Source organism: Natator depressus, chromosome 2 (genome assembly GCF_965152275.1).
Source record: "Natator depressus isolate rNatDep1 chromosome 2, rNatDep2.hap1, whole genome shotgun sequence".
NCBI lineage: Eukaryota > Metazoa > Chordata > Testudines > Cheloniidae > Natator > Natator depressus.
This window is the reverse complement of record NC_134235.1, coordinates 14941486-14966107: the sequence shown is the minus strand read 5'-3', so window position 1 is coordinate 14966107 and position 24622 is coordinate 14941486.

Below are 24622 nucleotides of genomic sequence, written 5' to 3'. Positions count from 1 at the left end.
CAGGGGGAACCAAAACCAGGGTATAGCTTCTTCCTTACAGCCAGACTTCCTTCAGCCAGCACCCCGACCCACTCAGAACCACCCTTTAGGCTTATCCCAGGGTCACACTGTGCATACAGGTTGATGTTGAGACTCTTTCCTCTCCTGCCCCCCTGCCAAAAAAAAACCTCAGCAAAAATCTCTGCCTATACAGTCCAAGACCCTTGGGCAGGTTCACATAACCTTCTCCTTAGATGGGGGCCTTACAGTCATGTTAATTACAGGGTGTGTTCACACCCATCAATCTCAAGGAAGTTTTAACTCACCCCATAATAAGTTTTCACCCAATTTATATTGGCATAATTGGAGGAGGTGGATCTTGCTAAAGGAAGGAGTATGGGACAGCATGATAAGGCCAGGGAGGAGATTCAAGGGGAGAGGTGGCTGGGTGTGTCCTCTGTTCAGAGAAGCCTGAAGCGTGGAGCCAGAGGGTCCTGAGCAAGGAGTAAGCTTGAAGGCAATGAAACCTGAGGCAAAAGGCATCTTGTCCTGAGCCAGGAGGGAGACTGACGCCTAAGAGGCAGTGATGGTAAAGCCTAAGGGCCATTTGGACTGGAATTTGAAGTGTGGCAGGGAGAGAGTGAAGAACGCTGCAGTCATGCTCTGGGCACTAGAAAGCAGAGATATCTGGAAGTGACAGGCTTGGAGCTGACCCTCACAGAAAGGAGACTTCAAAAAGGAGAAGCCCTGGGATGTGTTGCTCATTACAAAGAGTCCAGGAAGGGCTGGGGCAAAGGCCTGAGGAAAGATTCATGATCAGAAGGAGTCCCAGAAGGCAGCAATAAGATGTCCAGCAGAGCAGACATTGGTTGTTCATTTTAGGGTCTCTAGTCTGGAACCCAGTGTAGAGGGCAGGCCTGGGTCCTCCTACCAGCCACTGGGAAGGTGGCAAGAAGCTCCCTGATGCAAGGGGGTAAAGACAGTCGAGATCCTGGAGAGACAGGTGTAAGGACCACTGGGCCCTAGAGCCAGTGGCCAGAGACTTGACACAAGGTCTTGAAATTTGTGAGACTTCTTCCAGGGTAACAAAGTCCAACAAAGGGGTAAAAATAAAATGTGACTTGGCTGGACGGCTCAGTCACAAGAAGAGGCAGACCACTGCAGGGTTGGAGTGGCTACTGGCAGGGGACTTGAGAGGAAAGAGTTGCTGTGCCACACCCAGTCACAAGGACACGGGGACCAGCAGTGAAGCAATTACTCTATGTTGAGCTACAGGATATCTTTTACCGAATCCTCCAGTCTTGATTTATAGTAATACTCTACAGTGGTGTTGTGAGGCTTAAGAAACCTTTGTGAAGTGCTCTGAGGTCCTCAGAAAGCAATGTCTGAAGTATTTAAACAAAAAAGGTTGGTTCTTAGCTACTCACTATTTACTTTCCTGTGGGTTTTGGTTCATTCATTGTACTTCATTTGATCCATCTGCAATTCTAACACCCAAACCACAACATGGTGTGTCATTGATGCAATAGTACTCCACTCTTTTCACTAAGCTTTTATTCACATTTTGCCAAATTCTGTCCTCCATTACAGCAGAGTAAATATAGAACAAATGCACTGAAGTCCCATTTTTTCATGCTGTGTGTATATAAATCTCCTCACTGTATTTTCCACTGAATGCATCCAATGAAGTGAGCTGTAGCTCACGAAAGCTTATGCTCAAATAAATTGGTTAGTCTCTAAGGTGCCACAAGTACTCCTTTTCTTTTTGTGAATACAGACTAACATGGCTGCTACTCTGAAAGATTTCAGAGTGGTAGCCGTGTTAGTCTGTATCAGCACAAACAACTAGGCGTCTTTGTGGTACCTTAGAGACTAACAAATTTATTTGGCAGAGTAATTCTGGATTTGTGCTGGTTTTTAGCAAGGACAGAATTTAAATTGTAGCCAGCACTACCAAGTCACCAGAGCATACAAGTGCTATCCTCTAACACTTCAAAGTTTTCTCAGCCCTCAGGGGTTTTAGTATCTCTGCTTTAGTGTTCTGCAAGCAAAAATGCTCAAAACTACTTACCCCTACCACCTGGGTGGGGTGTGATAGAATTGCAGACAGAAGGTGCTGGTTCTCACGGCCACTAATCCCAGAGAATGTAAACTAGATAAAGAGAAATACATCTAACAAAGGTTGGTTTGTTTTTTTTAAAGGGCCCGTTCCTTCTATCACACAATGAAAGGAGTACATTTCCATTAGCAGCACACAAGGGCTAAGCAGTTTGGAAATGTCTGATGCAGTCACAGGGTGTCCAAGCTGATGGACTTGTTAAATTTTAGGGGAATCCCCTGTTCCATCCTTGGTCAGGGGGATTTATCTGGGAAGAGCATGATGCATTAATGTAAACATCCATAATATTGCACCTTCTGGTAGAAGTTCCTCCAAACACTTCACAAACACATCCATAAGGACTAGTATCTGTTTTACAGATGGGTGAAGTGAAGCATCCAGAAATTAAATGTCTTGTTCGTGCTTCAGAACGAATCAGTGGTGGAGTCAGTAACAGAAGCATAGCGTCCCAACTTCCAGCCCCTGCTCTGCTTTCTGGTGACAATGGTTCCCATTAAAATGGAGCAACATTTTCAAGTGTTTGCAGTGATCAGGAGGGTAAGTCATTGTCCCATTTGCTGGGCAAAGAAATTATTTTTGTAGTCCATAGTTGTGATGGCAGTCTTGTTCTTTTTGCATCATCCCACCCACTTTCATTTCCCTTTAACTTTGCGATGGGCCAATATTATTGATTAGTTGTACAGCAGTAGTGCCTAGAAACCCCAACTGAAATCAGAGTCTCATTGTGATAAGTACTGCACTTACATGGAGAAAGAGTCAAAAGAGCTTCCCCAAAGAGCTTGCAGTCTAAACAGACAACGCAGGCAAAGTGGGAGGGGTAATGGAGGCACAAAAATGAGAAATGATTTGCCTGAGGTCACACAGCAAGTCAGCATCGAAGACAGAAATACACCTAGAATTCCTGAGAACATTTGAGTAAATAACTGATTTTTCAGTCCTCTGGCAGTTCTGAAAAATGGAGAGGGGGGAATTCAGTTCAGCCCAAACTGTAATACTCTGGAATTTTCAGTGAATCAAAAAAGTTGACAAATTTCATTTCCAGTTGAACGAAACTCTTAATTTGACCTGAAATGAAATGTTTAGTTTACAGGAATTTAACCTTTCTTAAATAAAAGCAAAGGAAGTTAAGGGCTAGATACAGAAAACGACCAGAACAGAAAGGGGTGGTGCCACTTTGCATAAAATATTTGAATAATTGGAGAGGGAGAGAATGAGACTGACTTTACAGCCCAGAGGGATTGAAACCTGGATCCCTCATATTCCACAGGAACACCCTAACCACCTCCTCCGGTTGTGTGAATGGCATCTAAATGCCTTTGTGAATCTAGCCTGGTTTTTGTTTGTTTTTTGTTCAAAATTATTCTGTGAATTTGGGTCAAATTCACCAATAGTTTGAGTGACCCAAAATTGCATATTTTATTGAACAAACCATTGGCCTGAAATTTTTTTTCCTGCTCTACTCCTGAGTCCTAATTTGGTGTCCCTCCAACTGAGCTATGTTGCCCACAAGGTGACTGTTGCTGAGGCCACAGTATTGACACTCTTAGTGGATGGATGTAACATTGGCATGGTGGGTGGGACTCGATAGAAACAAGACATGAATTTCTCCGTTTTCTTTGAGGAATGAAGGCCGGGAGCATTTCCACCCGTGTTTTGGTCCATAATCAAATTTCAAGTCAAATAGTTCATTTGCTTCTTATATTCTAACTCCACAGCAACAACAGCTGAGCAAACTGCTTGCAACCTGATAAGGAGATAGTATACCAATTGTCTCCATATAATCTTACCAAATGGCATACAGTAGTTTCTCTAGTGTTTTAGACATGCATGGAAGAACTGGAGATTGGGCTATAAACAGAATATTTTGTGAAGCGGTGGTAGTTAAGTACCTGATCAAGAAGTTAGCTAAATCATTTGGTAATGAATTAAATGAGGTTCTTAAATAAACCCCATCTGAAGAACATGGTTTTGCCTTTATTAAAAGAAAATCATAAAGGAATTAACCCAACAACCAACAATTGTAATTTTGGAATATTTCAGTGTTCATAAACAGCTTTTTTAAAGGCCAGTAATCCATCCCTGCATGCTAGTCTCTGGAGAACGGCTGCCCTGCAGCTGAGCAGTGACTGGCACAGCCTGGAGCGGGGAAAGGTGTAAAGGTGGCTTCAAGTCATTTTTGTGCTCCCCTAATTCTGAGGTCATGAGGGTCATTTTGGGACCAAGAGAGTCCACATGAAGGTACTGGTCTGGATCTAATTTGAATTACAGCACGTTGAAGGCTACTCTAATTTACCATACTTGTAGAGCAGGCTGAAAAAAAAATTAGAAAAATGCTCATTTTGACCAAAAAAAGGGGAAAACAATGTGATATTTTGACCAAAGAACGTTGAAATTTTAAATCCAAAAAATTTGACAAGCTAAGCACACTACGAGCCTGTTTGGTAGCTTCAGAGCAGAGATTCTCAAACTGTGGTCTGCAGATCACAAGTGGTCTGTGAGAGCCATTCAGGTGGTCCATGGATAGTTCTCTCTAAGGTGCATGCCTGGGCGGCCGCACGCGAGAGAACGAAGGGACACCCACCTAATTTGTGGAGCCATGCAGGTGTAGCTTCACTAATTAGGTGCCTGGACCCTGGAGAAGATGCACATGTAAGGTGAGCTGGTAGCTTTGGGAGGAATAGAGGGTATGTGGGAGGAGGAAGTGGGGGGAGAAAAGGAGGTGGGGGGAATTTGGGATGTGCAGGGCTGCAGCGGCCAGAGAAAAAGGCAACTTTCCCCAGCTTCAGGACTGTGGCTGCCGGGGAGACCCCCCTTCTTCCCAGCCCCAGCTCGGGGACTGCTGCGGCAGGGGGGAAGAGGGCACATCTTTCGCATTAGAAAGGTAAGACTACTGATATTAAAATATGAGTTGTGTGTTTTTATTTGAAGAACAAAAAAAGTGTGTTTTTTTTAAATATAGTGCTTTTATCCAAAGCACTTTACAATAGTTGCTGACGGTACAAACAACATTTGGAAAGATCATTAAGTGGTCTGCCGAGACCCTCAGCAATTTTCAAATGGTTAAAAATAAATAAATAAATAATTTAAAAAATTGAGAACTGCTGCTGCAGAGGGTAGGCCACACCTCTACACCAGCAGTTGGGGGTGGCCAAAAATGGTTTCAATTAGTTCCAGCTGTGGTGAGGGTTTTCTTTGAGAGGAGGATACCCACCCACTAGGAACTCAGACTCCCAGGGTCTCTTGTAAGTACTAATCAGCAACCACACGATGATATTTGGTCTCTGCCCATCTGGGCATGCTTCTAACAGGCAGTTTAGGTAGCTGGTCTCAATTCCATGAGCCATCTAGTCCCAAGTCAGCAATGTGTTAAATAATAATGCATTCTGAGGAGGGCACCATTTGTATCTGCTTAAAAGACACTGGGAAAGTGCTGACACGATAAACACTTCCAACAGGACCAACGCAGAACAAGTCCAGAAGGCCTGCAGCCCGTTTTTAGCCTGACCCGCCAAATGGATAAAGAATGTAGAGTGTGCGTGACAGGGAAACTTGATTTAGAACAAGTGTCTGTCACTGACTTGACAGTGTGGCTGAGGGATGCTGCTCAAATCTGGTAAGTGTGCAGCAAAGGTCCCATCACAGGAGCCCTGTATGCAATACTTGGGTGTCTGTAAAAGGCCATCCCTGGCATAGGCCCATTATCTGACACTCAAGCTCTCTGTATTTTATGCTAGTAGTTTAAGAATGTGCCCAGGGAAATGCCTTACTGAGTTCATAGTGGGGTTCTTTGCAAAGTAGAACTCAGCAGGCTCTCTTAGCCAATTAGGCCCCAATCCTGAGAGGAATGCCAGGTGGGCAGACCCTCTTGCAGGATTGGGGCCTTAAATTAGCAGCGGGGGAAAGCCACAAAGTCATACACTATGTGCTGTATGTAACTGCGCAATTCACCAGGTGCTCCATTGTGGCTTTGCCACAAGCCCTGTGTAAGGGGCAGCCTGTTGCAATTGTGTGCCAGAGCAGACCAGGAACCATTCTGTTACTCCTATGGTCACAGTTGTGTCCCTGGTTCCCCCCCTTGCCAATTTGTGCTAACTTTGTCCCTGCCTCAGTAGCAGGTTCAGACTCTTGTGCTGTGCCTTGTAACTTAAACAAGTCACGGCTGTTTTTAAAAATAAATAAAATAAAAATGAAATGTAAATTTAAGGTCCTGGCCACCTTCTAGTTAGTAAGTGGCACATTCTCCCTCTCCCTGTAGCAATGAAGGGTCCTCTTGCAGCAGAGCAGTTCTAACCTGTAGAGATGAGGGGATGTGGGAACTGGATTTGGGGAGTTGCATGGGGGCTGTCTGGAGTTGGGGGATGGACAAATGTGAGTGGATGCCAAAAGGTCCACCCCATGGAAAAAGTACTACATCAGGCACTAGGGTCTGGGTTCGAGTTCTGGCCCATCTCTAATATCTGTATAGATGATGTGACTCTTTGAATATGTTGGGTATATATGAACTGATATTAGGAGCCTCATTCTGTCCTCAGAGGTGGATGTCTGATGATTATTAATCATTTGTATTATGATAGAGGCCCCAACCAAGATTAGTGTCTCATTGTGCTCGGTGCTCATATTTGGAGCAGGGACTGTCTCTTACTAACTATCAATCCAAATAGACAAGACAGAAAAGGGCAGCCAGGAGGTGGGGGTGGAAGAGAACAGAGGAAGAGAGATGAAGTGACTTGCCATAAGGTTGCACAATGGGCCTATGGCAGAGCGCCAACTAGAGTCAAGTTGCCCGACTCCCAGTCCAGTGTCTTATTCACAAGGCAATGCTGCCTTTTCAGATGATTCGTGTATGACTAATAGAACTCGTGTGTGCGCATGCAGAGACAGAATTTTACCCCACAGCATGTCTCAAATGATGTATAATCTTGTTCTTCTGAAAGTCACTATTATAAATATAGTATTATTAGCAGTAATCAAGTCTGCAAAATTTACTGCCTGTTTTATTTCACCCTTCAAGGAAACAAAGTAATCCACTTTCTGAATATTTCTAAATAAAAGCCACAGGAATGTCATATTTATGACTATTTGCAGTGCACTTTATTATGCAGCCCTGATTGGAGGGGGGCAGTTTTGAAGTTTCAAGGGTTGAGTGAGAATTGCTTCATTCCTGGAGACACATTTACTTAATCTATAACTAAAATTTACTGGGAAAAGCAATTCAAGATCTTCTACTTGCAGGGATGCTTCACAGCAAACCCCTTGTAGAGTATCCCTGCCCCTCTGGGACCCCACTGATGCCTTCTGTATGGGAGAGTGCATGGTCTGGCCCAGTATTTGCAAGTGTGCATTCATCCTAGCTTTTAATTCCTGTATCCTTGCAGGCTCTGCTGTTTCACTTGGCAGGACGCTTTGCAAGCCACTGATCCTGCAATTAGTAATTAATTATTTACAATGCATTTGTGATACATGGTTTTTCTTCAAACAAGCAAACAGAGCATGGCTTGTTCCTAGAGGATTTCCTTATTCAGTCCCATGTCACATTATTAGTAGTAATCTGCTGGTTGCTAGAACTATACGGTTCCCTCTGCAAAGTAGACCGAGACCCTGATGTATCCCTGCTGGGAATACTTAGACCCCTAAATCTTATTAAGCAGTAAGAGTAAAACAGTAGGATGCTGGGTTTTAAATTGAGACTTTCTGGAAGAGTTTCAATATTGTTCAGTAACCCATATTCTAAGAAGCTTAAAAACCCTTTTAATGTCCTACATTTGACTTCAGGTATCTCACACCTTTCCTTCAGAAAGCTCCCCAAAGTGTTGTACAAAGTATATAGTAGGTCAGATCCTATTCTTCTTACTGTATACTAATTTTGATAGACTATATGGACCCAAGAGTCAAAGATATTACTATTACCAAGAAACATGAAGCAGGTTTAAAGCAGATTCAGGGTTTGGCATACAGAGCCCTCCGCCTGCTTAGTACCATGGCGCAAACACCAACATCTTTTAAACCTGCTATTAAAAGATTCAGAAAGAAGGGGGGTGGGGGAGAACAGTTAAAGCACTTGAAATGTAAAGTATTAACTAAGGCTTTCATTTTAACCATATCCCACATTCCCTTTAGCTGTAAAGAGGTTTCATAAGGAGAGACTCCTTGTTTGGTAGTCTTTAGATCGTATTAACATTTGTAATAACTGTCCTTTTTGAGGAAGAGAGAAGTTAGTTGAGATGGGCTGGAGCAATTGGTGTTAAAGACAACAGACACAGGAGGGGAGAGAAAAGAACAGCAAAGATAGAAAATGGAGCTTCGGTCTGTGCTGTTGACTCACTTAGAACCTCGCTGCTAGAAAAAAAACCACGGGCACGGGGACACAGTTTGATCAGCCACTCCAAGACCTGGCAAACTTGTACCAACATCACACTGTTTAAGGCGTTGCTTCTATCTGCCTTTGGTCACAGACTAACAGCAGTGTTGCAGAATTTAGTCTTGGCTGGCTGAGCCCAATTCTTATTGGACAGAAGCAAAAAGGAGAGGGACAGGAAAGAAGAAATAAAGTGGGGAAAAGAAAAGGACGCATGGGGGAGGGAGTAAGACAGTCTCATCTCGGATGGTGTTTGGGATTGAGCCAGAGCCAGTGGAAGTGGCCATATCATCTGGGTCCTTCTCTCTGGCCTGATGTGCTTAGAACACCTCTCAGGATCAGGAGGACTAAGGTCCAGTGGTGTTATAATGGATCCTGGGTTCCCAGGAGAGGGTAGGGGTGGCAGATGGAGGTGACTCATGGGAGGGACACAAAGGGGGGGCAACAGCTAAAGGGGGGCATGTAACCCATCCCCACCCCCAGCCTGGGACCCCCACGCTCTCCCTGTCCCCTCCCCATCCCACATTACCTGGCTGGGCGGGGGAGGGCTCTGTTCTCCCACTGCACTGGATACTAATTTCAGGTGAAAGGACAGCTGTACCACCCCCAGCCCTTTCACACAGCTGCATCTCCTGTCTGTAGTCTGTACAGCCCCTCCAGAGGACAGGGCTGGGGGCAGTACCAGTACAGCCACGCTGGAGGAGCTGCCAGTGCAGGGCGCTAGCTCCTGGGAGCGGTGGCCCCATGTTCTGCTCCTTTCACCGTTGTGGTTCTCAGGAGAGCCCTGCGGCTCGGTTCGGCACTGAACTGAACCGCCAGGCTCTCCCGGGAACCACAGCCATGGAAGGAGCAGAATGTGGTGCCACAAGGTGGCCCCCCACCACCAGCTCCTCTGGTGCTATTGTACTGCCCCCAGCCCCATCCTTGAATTAATCAGCATTTTTGTTTGGACTAACGTAGTCTGCCTTTTGCACCTCCGCCCCCCCATCAACATTTGTTATAGGTTATTGAGACATTTTATAAACCTTTATCAACTATCACACGAGAGATTCACAAGTGAGATAAATTTGTAGGCCCAGTTATGACAGCATTACTCGCACAAGCCAACTTGTTGAAATCAATTAAGACTATTTGGATGATCTAAGCAATATTTGGCCTGCTGAACAGAGATCACTAGAGCCACCTTTTAGATACAGTCACCCCACCTGTGGTGCAGAAAGCAGCAGGAGCCATATAACAGTGCACAAGAATGTTACACAACAATTTAGGATAGGAAGTGATGAGTGTAATTCAGTTGACACGACTGGGGGTATGTCACCTTTGGGCACCTCCTGGTGGCTGCATCTGGGAATTACCTCTACTCCAGGTCCAACATCCCCTCCTGTCATTCACTTGCCTTGTGGCCTCTCTCTTTCTGACTCTGGGCCCCCTCTTCATGACTCAGGCCAGGTCACTACATAATCATCCCTTCCAAGATATCAAAGTCCCTCCACACCAGCTATCCAGTTGGCATTTCTCACAATCCTATGCCACTTCTCAGTGGCTGGTAAGGGAACCCAGGCCCACCCTCTACACTGGGTTCCAGCCCAGGAACCCTACAACAAACAACTCAGTCCTACTCCTTGCTGCTCTTCCCCTGGGCTTCTCCCTACTCCGTGTGTTCAGGCTTTTTCCTCCACAGTTCCTCCGGGGTTGACCCTTCTTCCAGGGCTAGGACCCTCTTAGGTTTATCTCTTCCCTGCCTCTTTGCTCCCAGAGAATGACTTTAGACCCTCTCCTTGCAACTTTCTTCTGCTCTCAATTTCCTGGCTTTATACTAAGCAGCCTGCTCCTGCCCAGCTGGGCTTCATGTTCAGTTAAGCCTAGTTTTCCCTACAGCTGCAGCCAAATACCATAATTGGCCCCTTGGGCCCACATTAACCCCGTGTAAAGTCCACACCCCATCATAGGATACTACAGGAAGAATCTGTTTACCCAAGTTAAAATTTGTTTAGGACTATTTGTTTGGTGCATGGATTTCCCTCAAAAAGGAATTGGACCTTCCCTGCTTGATTCTGGATGGGCTTATCACTTTATAAATACCATGAGTTCTTTGGTTCAGTGTTGGTACCTGCCTACCAGTGATTTTTACCTCTCAAGGATCCTGAATACCTTGTACACTGAAACTACCTATTGGCTTCAGTGCAGGTTGGTCCTCTTGGATGGTTTAATTATTATGTGTATTTAGATAAACCGATGAGAGAGAAATAAAGGTTGAGAGTCAGAAGCACTTTGGATAATTAAAGGCAACCTCTTAGCTCATGAAATCATTCCTGTTCTATCCATGTGAGTTGAGCACACAGGTCATTCTGCCATGGGAGCAGCATGCAGGATACTTGTTCTGGAGGATGTGGTATACCCCATCTGTACCTGTCCCACCAAAGCAAAGGGAAATTAAGTAAAGGATTCGTGGTGTAAAAGGAAGGACTGGTGCTTTGAAAAGGAGACATCTGGACAACTTCTCAATCAAGAAAATATCTTGATAGGTACATTCCATTTGGAGCCTAGTGGCTATCTCAGTGGCATAGGGCTCTTCTCAAGCATAGAAGTTTATTTTGTCTTGTTCATTTCGACTGAGATCTATGAAGACAACATGGCCACCTGTTATGCTGTCTTGTTTTTAAAAGTTCAGGTAATGTCTCTTCTCTTTTACATAATCCTTACTGCCTTGGTGTCAGAAAACAAGGGGCCACATAAGCTCAGGGCAAGGGGGTTGTTTCAGTGCTCTCTGTTCGGTGATCATGAAGTGTCTCTTGCCATTAATACATTGCACCAATTTCCAGTAGTAGTAAATAATTATCTGCAGTAGCATCCATGACACCGCAGTTCACTCTTCCAGGATCTAATTACCCCATGCCGCCTACACCTTAGACATTGCCATTAACCTTCCATGTAGAACGTCATCTAATGGATTTTCTGAGCTGAAAGCAATTTTATATTTCTATATGAAAATATGCAGTGGCGCTCCTGAAAGATTTCTCATGTTAATCCTCTGGTTATGGGCTCTATTTCTTCTGTAAGTATTACATTTCCAGATGGAGGCTAACAGAAGTTCCTCCTGCTGTCAATTCTGGCGTATAAAGACTTTGACAGCTTCCCTCCCCCTCCCCCCCAAACTAGAGACTGTCCTAATTTTCCATGAACAGTGGAGAAATTCATTTAGCAGATAAGATATATATAAAGCACAGACAGAATGGGTTTATATATATATTTAAAGAGCCCAAGGTATAGATGCTGATGGGGCCAGAACATGTCTTCTCTAAAGAAGATGTCTGTATAATTTTCTATGCTGTACAGCATAGCTGACAATTATTCATGGTGATTACCCACCTGAAATCTGAGATGAATTTTCAAAGGAGGCCCTTAACAGAATGTCAGCTTCTAAGACCCTGTATAGCGATGCAGGCCTCTGCTGTTAATTCACCTTAGTATCAGGTGTGAGGAACATCCACAGAAATACAAAGATTTTTCTGCCAGTTGCCTTTGTCAGCAGGATCAGGTGAGCTTTATTAGTTCCAACCCCAAAGTATCTCTCTGAGGCAGGGATCTCGGGGTTGGTATAGAGAAAGGAGGGTGATGCAGGGGTCAACCCTGGGAACAGACAAACTCATGCTGAAACTTAAGAGGTCTCTTATTTTAGTTAACAATTAAAGCTGATTGAGAGTTTTCCCTAAAAATAACTTTTCAAGGGAAAATGCAGTGTCAGCAAAATTGAAATTTTCTGCAGGAAAATGTCAGTTTTATGATTTTTTTCCCCCTCCATCAGGTTGTGTTGAGTTGAATCCAAACATTTTGGTTAGAACAAATGGAAACATTTTGTTGCACGTCAGTTTGACATAATCTGTGTCCACCTGAGCTGCTCTTGTGCCTGACTGGAGCTGTAGTTAGGGTGTTGCACGCCCCTGTACTACTGAATGGGTTGGGGTCCCTGCCTGGACTATATCTCCCATGATGCACCATGATCTACCCTCTAGCTGAGCCACCAAAATGTACTGGGGAGTCCCACGACCACACTGCCCTCTTTTGGCTGGAAGTTTCTGGCTTATAAAAGAGAACGGGGGCATGATATACAGTAACTCCTCGCTTAATGTTGTAGTTCTGTTCCTGAAAAATGTGACTTTAAGCAAAATGATGTTCAGTGAATCCAATTTCCCCATAAGAATTAATGTAAATAGGGGGTGGGGTTAGGTTCCAGGGAAATTTTTTTTCACCAGACAAAAGAATATATTATATATATGTAACTTATATATGTATAAGTTTTAAACAAACAATTTAATACTGTACACAGCAATGGTGATTGTGAAGCTTGGTTGAGGTGGTGGAGTCAGAGGGTGGGATATTTCCCAGGGAATGCCTTACTGCTAAATGATTAACTAGAACTCGGCTGAGCCCTCAAGGGTTAACACATTGTTAATGTAGCCTCATACTCTATGAAGCAGCATGAATGGAGGAAGGGGAGACAGCATGGCAGACAGAGACACACACCCTGTGTCTGAGAGAGAGAGAGAGATGTGCATTGCCCCTTTAAGTATGCTGAACCACTCTAAGTAGATTGCCTTTTTAAGTAGACCAGGAAGTTGAGATAGCAGCTGCTGCCAGCACCCTCCCTCCATCCTGAGCCCTGTCATGTGTCCCCCCTGCTCTCTGGAGATGGAGTGGGGGGCAGGAGCAGGGGGAAAGGGGACACCCTGACATTAGCCCCCCTCCTCCTCCCTCACTACACAGAAAGCAGGAGGCTCCCAGGAGCAGCTCCAAGGCAGAGGGCAGGAGCAGCACATGGCAGTGGGGGGAGGGACAGCTGAACTGCTGGCAATTGATAGCCTGCTGGCCGGCTGCCGCACAGGGAACTTAGGGGTGCAGGGAGCTGATGGGGGGCTGCTGGTCCACTCTGGTTCCAAGCCCCCACCCGCTAGCTCCAATGGGCTGCTCTTTCTGCAAGCAGTGTACAAAGCAGGCAGCTGTCAAACAACTTTATAAGGGAGCATTGCACAACTTTAAACGAGCATGTTCCCTAATTGATCAGCAACGTAACAATGTTAACCAGGACGACTTTAAGTGAGGAGTTACTGTACTTGAACTACAACTCCCATGATGCACCACAGCAGCTTAGATGGGTGCATTTCAATGGTGAATGGAGCCAAAATGATTTTTTTTAACATTTCCAAATTGAAATTTTTCAGAACTTCCCCTTCCACATGCACAAAAAATTATACTTCAACTTTTTGTTCTGATATGGAATGGAAACAAATGTCAAAATATCAGAATTTCTCATGGGACAGAAATTCTGATTTTTGACCATCTGTACTAACAGTAGAGGAAACCCCAGGAAGAGCATAAGTTTGGACTCTCTCTAATGTGCATGCACTGTGTTAGGAGTAGGGTGGGAATGGAACCTGCTTACAGAACTCTAGGTCAATTTTTGCCTGCCTCTATGCTTAAACAGAACACACATGGACAGACTGACTTCCATTGAATCTGGCTAATTAAAATATATCCTCCCAGCTCCAAATTTGTTACTAATATTGAGACTGACTGCGAGGAGCTTAGAGTTCTCCAGGCAGCACTGAGAACAGGTGGTTGACATTTTTCACACAAGGTTTTTTCATAGAAAAATGGCCTGTTCTCAAAAACCAAAACACTTCATGAAAAATTGACACTGAATGTCCCATTTTTCACGACATTTTCTGTAATAGTGTAATGAACATATTTTCTGTTGCATTTTGTTTTGAAATTCTAATCAAAATGATTAGAATTGATGATTTTCCAGAAGCGGGGAATGGGCAACAGGGGATGGATCACTTGATGATTATCTGTTTTGCTCATTCCTTCTGAAGCACCAGGCATTGGCCACTGTCAGAAGACAGGATACTGGGTTAGAAGGACCTTTGATCTAACCCAATATGGCCATTCTTATGATTTCAGTAAAGCAAAAATTTCTATAAACAGTTTTTTACTAAAACCAGAGGTTTTGGTAAATGAAATATTTAATCATCCTATACATAATTTTAATACACATTTTGGTGAAGATTTTGTGAAAAAACAGAAAATGTCTCTATTTTGAACTCTGCTAGATGGGAATTGAACCTAATAACCATGCCCAAGGATAGGCCCATCCTTCCTCTCTTGTTCCTTGATAAATCTTACATTGATTTAAGTGGAGGCAAAGTTACACAGACACTGAGCACTTTTGGATATTCCTCCATTTATATTTATATCTAATATTTTTCTTTAAACATAAGGGACTAATTGATTTGACCAGACACTGGACTAACCAAACAATGATTCCCTTTTAACAGGAAGTAAAGAGAGGCAATACTGAACGACCACCACCATGTCTTTCATTTGTCTGGCTCATCTGATCTTGAGGGAAGGTTTCAAGTGAACAGTACCATAGCTCTTCTGAATCTGATAGCTATGCCCCTAACATGAGTTGTGAAGTCATCTTAATTACATTGTTGAACATTTCTCCTCTCTCCTTGGAATTCACACTTTTCACTTGTGTTTCTGACCATCGTTCTGATACAGCGTAGTGACTCAAAAAATTACATAACAATAAAAGAATAATATCTGGCATTAGGGAAACCCTTTCTTCCACCCATCCCAAAGCATTCAGCTACTGCTACAATCCCTGGGCCAGATTCTGCTTGCTACTTTTGGGTATGTCTGCACTCCAAGTGAAGTTGTGATTCCGGCATGGATTGGCAGATCAATGTCAGCTTTAATCTAGCTAGCATGGGTAACAATGGTAATGAAGAGGCGGCAGTACGGATTTTAGCACAGGCTATCAACGAGAGTACTAGTGGGATTGTACTCTGATTGCTAGCCAGTGCTGATATGTCTTCACTACTATTGTTACCCGTGCTAGCTAAATTAAAGCTAATGCAGGTGTGCCTGCCTACCCGTGCTACAAAATCACCTTAAATAACGTGTAGTCATACCCCCTCATGGAGAAAGAGAGTGTAACAAGCTGTTTCTTCCTCTCCTTTCTCCCTCATGGCCCAGACAGCTTTATCTATACCTGGACTCAATGTGATCTCTCCAGAGAGTGCTAGAGGGTAGATTAGTTCGTGCTCAGGTTAGTCCACTATAGTATCTGGGGACATGGCATGATGGCTAGCAGTACACTCATCTCTCAACGGGTTAGTACGTGTACCACCCGATCACAACAAGTACAAGCCATATATCCTTTTGAAAGGAACAGCAGTTTGTGCCCCACTCGGTCACCCCTTTAAAACAGTATATGGAATCCTGACCAGACAGGCAGGGTTTATAGCACAGAGTATGCCTTTTGCCCCTTTCATCACTATCCAGGGAAGAATTTTTCCTTATATAAAAATATATCCACTCACCCACTGAAATACAGCCTACTCGCAGAGGAAACCAACAGCCTTTAAATGGTGCACAGAAACATTACCCCACCACTAAAGTATAGGCAATGAACTTAGCAGGCCAAATTCTGCTCCGAGTGCAAATCTCACTTAAATAGGTTGAACCAATGAGGTTCAATGAAATAAAAACAGAATTCAGCCCAATCAGTTTTGCTACGTTTAACTATGAGAATTTGGAAAAAGAAAAGGAGTACTAGCGGCACCTTAGAGACTAACCAATTTATTTGAGCATAAGCTTTTGTGAGCTACAGCTCACTTCATCGGATGCATACAGTGGAAAATACAGTGAGGAGATTATATACACATAGAACATGAAAAAATGGGTGTTCTCATATACACTGTAAGGAGAGTGATCACTTAAGATGAGCTATTACCAGCAGGAGAGCGGGGAGGGGGGGAGAAAACCTTTTGTAGTGATAATCAAGGTGGGCCATTTCCAGCAGTTAACAGGAATGTCTGAGGAACAGTGGGGTGTGGGGGGGGGTAGGGGGGTTATGAGAATTTGGGTTATTTTATACAATTTAGGATAAAGTTGGAAAGAGCAGAAGCTTTTCCTAAGTGCATTTAAAAAAAAAAACCTGAGTAATTTAAATCCTTTTTAAATCAAGAAGCCCAATTCCATTTCTCTTTTCTTCTCAAAATCAACAGAGCTATGATTTGTGATGATATACTCTAAGGCTTTAGAGCCAGATTCTACTCTCAGTGACACTGATGCGATTCCACTGAAACAAACAGGTTGATCGTGGAGTAATTGAGAGCAGAATCTGGCCCTTAGCCTTCCTCTTCCTGTTGGACAGCAAACAGGGTAATCCCACAGAGTCAGATTCGTGACACTAATTTGATTTCTGTTCAGCCAAAAATCAGCAAACCTTCTGCTCGACAAAGATGCAGGTAAGTGATACCTGACAAATTGAGGATTACTTGAGAAATACTGGTTTGTCTTTTCCTTTTCCCCTCTGGGGAAGAAGCAGAGCAGTTAAACTCCCCTGCTACAATAAAAGATAATTTCTCTCTCACTATGGGTATGAAGAAGGGCGGGTCAAGCACTCGGAGTTTAAGGATTCTCTTTAGATCTCTACTTTTCTGCTTTGTCAGAAAACTTCTATCCTCTGCTCTCCAAAGTTTGTGAAGAGATTTTTACTTAAAGGGGAGTCCTTGAATCTGCGTGTGATCTTTTCACAGTCAGACTCAAAGAAGGTAACAACCCTTCTCCAGTCTCATCTTCCTAGCCAATTTTTCCCTCTTAAATACATATGGGTGGATAATTGCCAAGGAAGGTCCTTGCCTGCAAGTTGGAGGTTTGCTTTCTGTAACTTGCTATGACAGCTCCTGTGGGCTGTATTCTCCAAAAGCTGTCAGGTGTTCTCTAGAGAGATGACTGCTCGGTAAGATGTAAATCAGGAGCTCCAGGCCTTCAACTGTCAAAAGAGTTCAGATCCAGGTTTTGGCTCATTACAGGAAAAAGGAATTAGCCACAAAATTCAGATTGCTATGTGGGCTCATGATCTGAAACACAACCCCTCACCCCCTTTAAAATTCAGGGGTATTTGGATCTGGGGGGTTTACTTTGAGCCCAACCCTATTATTAACTCTTAGTGATGATGGATGAATCTCAGTAAACTTATAGCTTAGAGAAGAAGGCTGGTTCAGTGGCTAAGGTGTTAGTTTGGGACTTGGGAGATGCAGCTTCAACTCCCTGCTTTGTTACAGAATTTGTGTGTGTGACCATGGGGAATTGAAGAAAGAGACTGAGTGATTTGCCCATCTGTAAAATTAAGATAATAATTCTTCCCCACTGTAGCGGGGTGGGAACTGAATTTTGTTAATCAAGAAACAGGCTCCTGCAGCAAAGAGTTTACAATCTAAAGACATGACTGTTGAGTGGACATGTATAAAGACACCCTAATGCAGTAGAATACATGGTATCATATGAATATTCTACCCTGAATGCTCCCTGGAATACATGCTGTGACACATATGGCAATTTCCTGCCATATCCTTGAAAAACTTCATTGAATTAGGATTAAGCATTTCTGAAATCCATTGTATTAAATGAATAGTTTATGTATTATTTTGGGTTGGAATTGTGTGGAACCTGTCTCTAGGGAGGAGATGGGACACGTATCCTCAGATGTATTATGCACATCAAAGGATTCTGGGGAATGTGATAGATAAGAATGGACTTTTGAGACAGTGTCCAGTGGTTTGCCCGGGCAATCTCTAAGGTAAGGTGAAAGCGAATTCCCCATCCCTGGTGATGCAAAACTCCAGCCTTTTGAAGCTATGCCCTGAAGAGGGGACCACTGTCTGCTGATTACCTGTTCTCGGAGTCTCAAGATCAAAGGCCCATGCCACATAAAGGAAAGACTAACCGATTCATGAGAGTGCTAGTTCTGAGCTAAGGCTGTTATGAATTTATAACCACAGAGACACCCATTGGTGGAGTTTCAAGTCCTGACTCCTACCAGAGCCCTTCTTGGAGTTGGGGCTAATCTCTGGGAGGTTTATTAACATATGTGTAAATTCTGTTATTGTTTAATGTGTTTCTCTAATGCTTTTGTCTTAAGAATAAATGTGCTTGCTTAGCGAGAGCTGAGTGGTAACTTGTAACTGGAAGCAAATGCAGCTGTTCATAGCCTCTGGGGAGAGAGCAAAAGGCAGATGCTGGCCTGTTTAGGAAGTCTGGCTTGCTGGGGCTACCACAACAAATGTAGACTGAGAACTGTGCAGCCTGGAAAAACCCAGTCAGGAGGCAGAGGGACTTCGGTCTCTGCCCAAGAGAGGTGATGTCTGATGAGCCAGGAGCCTACCGTGGGTAGTCTTGGTGGATCTTTCAGGGGGAAATACAGGTGTCCTGAAGAGTGACACCTGGGTTTGTAGAAGTCCTTTGAAATATATGAGGAAGTAGTGACTCCGATGCTCTTGGATTTGCATGCAGCCAGTGGGGAAATGGCTTGATAGGCAACAGAGCCAGTTCTCTGAGCTGTCAAGGTTGCCACTGATGGCACTAAAGGGTGTGAGGAGCATTGTGGTCCTACACTGGGAGGACTAATGTCACCGTTACAACTGTTACTAATACCTGCTGTCTACACTGGCAACGCAACACTTCAGAATGACAGGTTGGTGGATGGTACAATAATTAGCCTTACACAGAGAAAATATAATCCCAGTGGTGGTGTAATCCCAATGCTAATGTGATGGTAACAATTTTGTGCACAACTGCCTGGGAATTCAATGGAGCTTTCAACGCCAAAATTATTTTGTGCAGATAAAGCCGCACAGGAAGAAAGAGCAAGGTTTAGCAAGGGGTAGGATGGGTTAGGAAATGGAAAGAGTGATCAAAGATGATAAATTTAAGGGTGTGGAGAAGGGAAAGACTAGATTGAGAATAACAGAGAAAAGGAGGGTAGTGAGTCTTAATTAATTGAGTGTTAATTAAAGTGCTTTGATCTCAGCCGAGAGGAACTCTAGGTACAAACTTTTATTAAGGCAAAAATGACAAAGATGGATAACTCATACATTTATTACAATGCCATGTCAGAAATGGACGGATGCCTTTAATCAGAAAGAGACTGCAGGCCAGGCCAAATGTACATCAAGTTGAATTAATAGAGTACTTAAGAATATTGGATGATGTTTCAAGCTTGATGAGCAATTAGTCATGGATAAAGTAGATAGAGAAAACAGTCCAACCATCCAGACCTTGGACATATCCAGGCACCTTTGGTTCAACTCAAGTGTGGGTCTGATGGACATCTGAGGTCATCTGAATCCATTCCCTAGCCTAAAGTTATGAAGACTCCGTAAACTCTTTCCAGGTATAACACAGGTTATGTGGACAATTAGGGTATGCCTGCACTGCACAGTACACAGACTCATACTACTTTGGCTCAAGCTAGTTCACAAAAAATAGCAGTGTGGATGTTGCGGTACTGGCAGAGGCTCAGGCTTGCCACCTGAGCGGGGACACACCAGACCGCTTAGATCTCAGTTTGGACAGCTAGGCCGAGCCTCCAGCAGCATAACGTGCATCTATTTCTGTGCACTAGCTCGAGTCGAGGTAGCGTGAGTCTGTCTACCCAGGCTGTGAGGCCTGGTCTCAGTTGCAGTGTAAATGTACCTTTAAGTTTTAAAGAATGTTGTAATGATTTCATATTCAAGAATTAAAATAGTTCTATTTTCCCTGGCTAACAAGGGGTTTCTCTCTTTGTAAACATGAATATATGCATGAGTGAAAGAACACAAACTTTAAAACACGTTGGTGTTTTTCTGATTAAGTCACAAATTTAGTTCTAATTAAAGAGAATTTCAGAATCTCTTAAGGACTGAAATTCAGGCGTTACTAGGTATTTTCCTACCTCAGCCGCCTGTTAGTGTCTTCTGGTTTTACTCAAAGAGTAACTGCAAGCTGAACACAATCTGCTTTAAATATGAAATTGTAACAAGTCATTTGTTAACCTAATTTTTAGAAGAATTTAAGCACAGAGATAGTGTTTCCTGGGGGAAATTTTATAATATTTACAAGCAAAATAGTTTGTTTGTAAATAGAAAAGCACTTCAAATGCATTGTACATTTCCAAACATCTTTTTAAAAAAAGTTTACAGTATAAAATCTGATTATTCATCCAAAGTACAAACTAGTTATTTTGCCAGTTTTGGAAACAGGTGAATTAAATGGATTTTTAATGCTGTGTGTATTAGAACTTTATGATTCTGATAAATCTGTCATGACAATTTGATGGTGTATACAGTATTGTTGTAGCTGTGTCATTCCAAAGACATTAGGGAGACAAGATAGGTGAGGTAATATATTTTATTAGACCAACTTTGGTTGGTAAGAAAGACAAACTTTCGACTTATACAGAGCATCACCATTAATGAAGACACTGGCTATATGGCTTATTACAACTATCTGTAACCTGCTAACCCCCCTTTTTAGTCCTATGACTACCGGGGTATTAATGGACAACTTCACCTTGAATTGTCCCATAGAATATGTGATAACTACTTATGCTAAACTATCTGTTTGGTTTTGTATTTAGCCATGAGTACATTTCCCAGATATGAAGAAGAGCTCTGTGTAGCTCAAAAACTTGTCTCTCTCACCAACAGAAGTTGGTCCAATAAAAAATATTACCTCACCTATCCTGTCTGTCTAATTTGATGGTGAGCAGATGTAAACTGATTTTCAATGAACAACACCAGGGTTATCTGAAGCACCGTGGAAAGGCAGAAAATGATAAGACGACATGAGGAATGGGAGATTAACAGGCTGATGCAGAAGGAACCCTTGAATACGGTGGAAATTATTGTTTAGGTGGATTTATGGAGGTTGTAAATTAATGTAACAGCAGTACCAGATCCTGCATCCCTTGCTCCTCATGGAAGCTGAAGTCATGTGAATCAAAGCCCCGAAATCCCACCCAGACTTGTAATTACAAGCATTGTTTCCTGGGAGTAAGATGGCCATTTGGCTGAAAGGTTGAGATGTTTAGCTGTCTGTTCTTGTTCTCCGCCCCCTCCCCCCTTTTAGTTATTGGACCTATGTGATTATACTAATGAAAGGGTTTATCTGAATCTCCCATTTGCACAGTTTGGCTGTATCCACCCTAATACTTTTAACCACGTTTTTTTCCCCTCCCACCAATTGTGTATTTTAAAGCCAGAAGGGACTTGTCACATGGTGAGTTGGCCCTTGAAGGGGATTGGGGTCTGTGCCAGGCTTAGCCCAGCTCCCCAGTTGAAAAGAATGAGTGCAAGGGTCACATGATGGGGAGCAGGTGACTAAAAACCAGGCTTGGCTGGGGTAGAAAAAATCCTATGCTCTAAGGGAGACCAGAGCTGAGAGAGATGCTGTGGAGAGTAGACCTAACAGTGAATGCTCCATCAAGAGTGGGAGGGACTCTAGGGAAATTAGACCTTGCAATCAATGCTTTATCAAGAATGAGAGGGCCAGCCGGGAACAGGTCAGTGAGGAGGCCCGGCTGGCAGTGCACAGGAAGAGGAAACAGGGTAATTTAGGCTATGTGGCAGACAACCTGGTGGTTTAGGGTCCTCACGCCTGGGAACTCAGAGTGGAGGAAGGGTGGGTGGGTGAGTGGGCGTTCCCGCTACACTGCCCTCCGTGGGTATGTCCACACTGCACACTCCTTACAGCTGCATGTAGAGAACATGCACTGCACACACCCCTAGCACAGGTATAAATAACAGTGCAGACAGTGAGACACTGCTTAGGTGAGACCCTACACCAGACCCTTACAGCATATACCCTACTCAGCTCTCTGCTCACCCAAGTGGTGCCTCCCCCATCTGTTTTTAGCAGTATAGTGGTCTGCTGCCAGTTTCTTTCCCTGTGTCAGGGAAAGACTCCAGCAATGAGGAAAGGCTCCGGCAGCTCCCTGTGGTGTAGAAAGGCTCTGGCTGCTCCTTGCTGCCAGAGCGTTTCCCTACTGCCTCCTGCCTTCCAGAGTCTTTCCTTGCTGCAGTGAAAGGCTCGGACAGTAGGCAGATGCCAGAGTCTGTCCCCACTGCCTTTCCTGTCCCAGAGCCTTTCACTGCCGTCTGTACCTACACACCGCAGTGTGGACATAGCCTGCTTTACACTGTGTTGTGTAGCTACGTGTATCCTATCTGTCATGGCCATGAGTGTGCAGTGTAAACATACCTGGTGAGAGAGAGCGGGATGCAGTTATGCAAAGGGAAGGAACTAATTAGAACCCATAAATGCTGGCAGCTGGGCCCAGGAGAAGGGCTGAATAGAAGGTGAAAGAGGTGACTCCTGCAAAGGAAGGATTGCGCTCAGTCGTCTGGGGCAAAAGATTTGGTTTGGGGTTTATGTTGAGTGAAAACCCCAAAGGGTGTGCTTTTGAGAATAGCTGGAGAGCTAAGCCATTGCAGTGACCTGACAAACTGGGGTTGCTGGGAGTTGGTGAATGACAGATATGAATCAGAAACTGAGGCAGACAGGCTCTGGTGCTGAGTTTGAGGAGACCTTTGCTACACGACCATTAGCTCATCTAGGTTGTGACAAAGGCCATAGAACTTCATCCAGTTAACCAATCAAGTCGGTCATTTGGTTGGTTGTAAACATGGTTTGTGTCTACACTGTACATGGCTAGTATGCAGCAATCAAGGCAACTCCCCTGGAATCTGTCAGACTGATTAGCTCTCCTTCTATCCTGGGCTGTATATGTGACAGGGACATAGGATTTGCCAGATTAGATCAAATCACTGGTCCATCAAGTTGGCACCCTCTGACTTTGGCAGTGGCCAATACCTAATGCTTAAGAGGAAAGTGCAAAAAAAACCCCAGCCTATCACACAGAGCCCCAAGAGTAAAAATAACAGAGAGGGGACTTCAGTCAATTGTGCATTGCTATAAAGAGGGGGCAATTCCTTCTGTATCCTTACCTAATGCCATGAAGAGTCGTAGAGTTGGAGGCCAGAAGGGACCACCAGACCATCTAGTCTGACCTCCTGTATATGAAGCATGACATTTGACTGCCTGTCTCTTAGCATCTATCACTAATGAGCTCATTCATGACAATACAATTATGAAGCACCTTTTTTAACCAAAAAAAAGGGGGGGGATTAATTTTGTGGTCATGAAAGCTGCTGGATGGAGAGTCCTTGGGACTGACATCCTTAGTTTCTCCATAGTACAGATATACCCGGAGAGCAGAGCTGCCTGCTTCCACAGCCATTGTGCCTCCAAGCAAACTCGCAGAGACCACCATAAAAGATAAGTCAGACTCCATGCCCGTTTATTGCTTGGTTTCTCTGCTGCATCTGCAAACAGGAGCGTGTTCTTCATTAGATGAACATAAGTCTGCTGGGAAGTGCACAGAGATGATTGGACAGGGAGATTTAGCAAACCCTTCTAATAAGCCTACTGTACCATTTGATTCAATGACCTCTTGTAGTAGTAATAGTGCATCCTATGTGATGACTGTATGCCATGGTAAGCCATATTTATATATATATATATATATATATATATATATATATATATAGTCTGCCTGTTCACTTCAAGTGTCCCCTTGTGCTCCTTAAATACAGGAGAGAGACATAAAGGGACTTCTAAGTTTTCATCACAGCCACTTTAATGTCAAACACCTCATTAAGGTTCCCTCTAACTTTTTGATCTTGTGCCTGCTTCTGTATGTCAGCTTAGTTTACCCACTCTTATGAGTCACTAGTCACCAAGAATTTCATCTGAAAGATAACATACTTTTATCTGGGCAATTTTATTTCTTGTAGGGGGGCCAAACTTGCTCCTATCAAAGTTAATAGGAGTTTTGCCACTGACTTCAACCGTTAAACATCTGAAAACCCTTAAATGCTATATAAGGTAGCTTTAGCTTTTAATTCTATACCGATGCAAAGTTTTGTATGTTCCCCTTCCCACCGCCACCTCAAAGTCTGTCTGTTTAAGTATCTTAAAAGGTGATTCAAGGAACATTGCATGCCATCAGCACATAAAGCTTTTACCTTGGGATATATGGTATTCTCCTTTGAATTCAAATAAAGAAAAAGAACTTGCTCAAATGACACATAATTTCAGCATTCTCCAATTAAATATGTTTTAAAGCTTATGGCTAGCAATGCCCTACTCAACCCACTTGCTGATCTATTACGCTTTGAAACAAAATTACATTCCATTAAAAATGTACCCACTTCTTCACTCCACCACATAACTTCATAATATTTCTTGCTTCCAGGAATGATTTTAGTAATTACCGC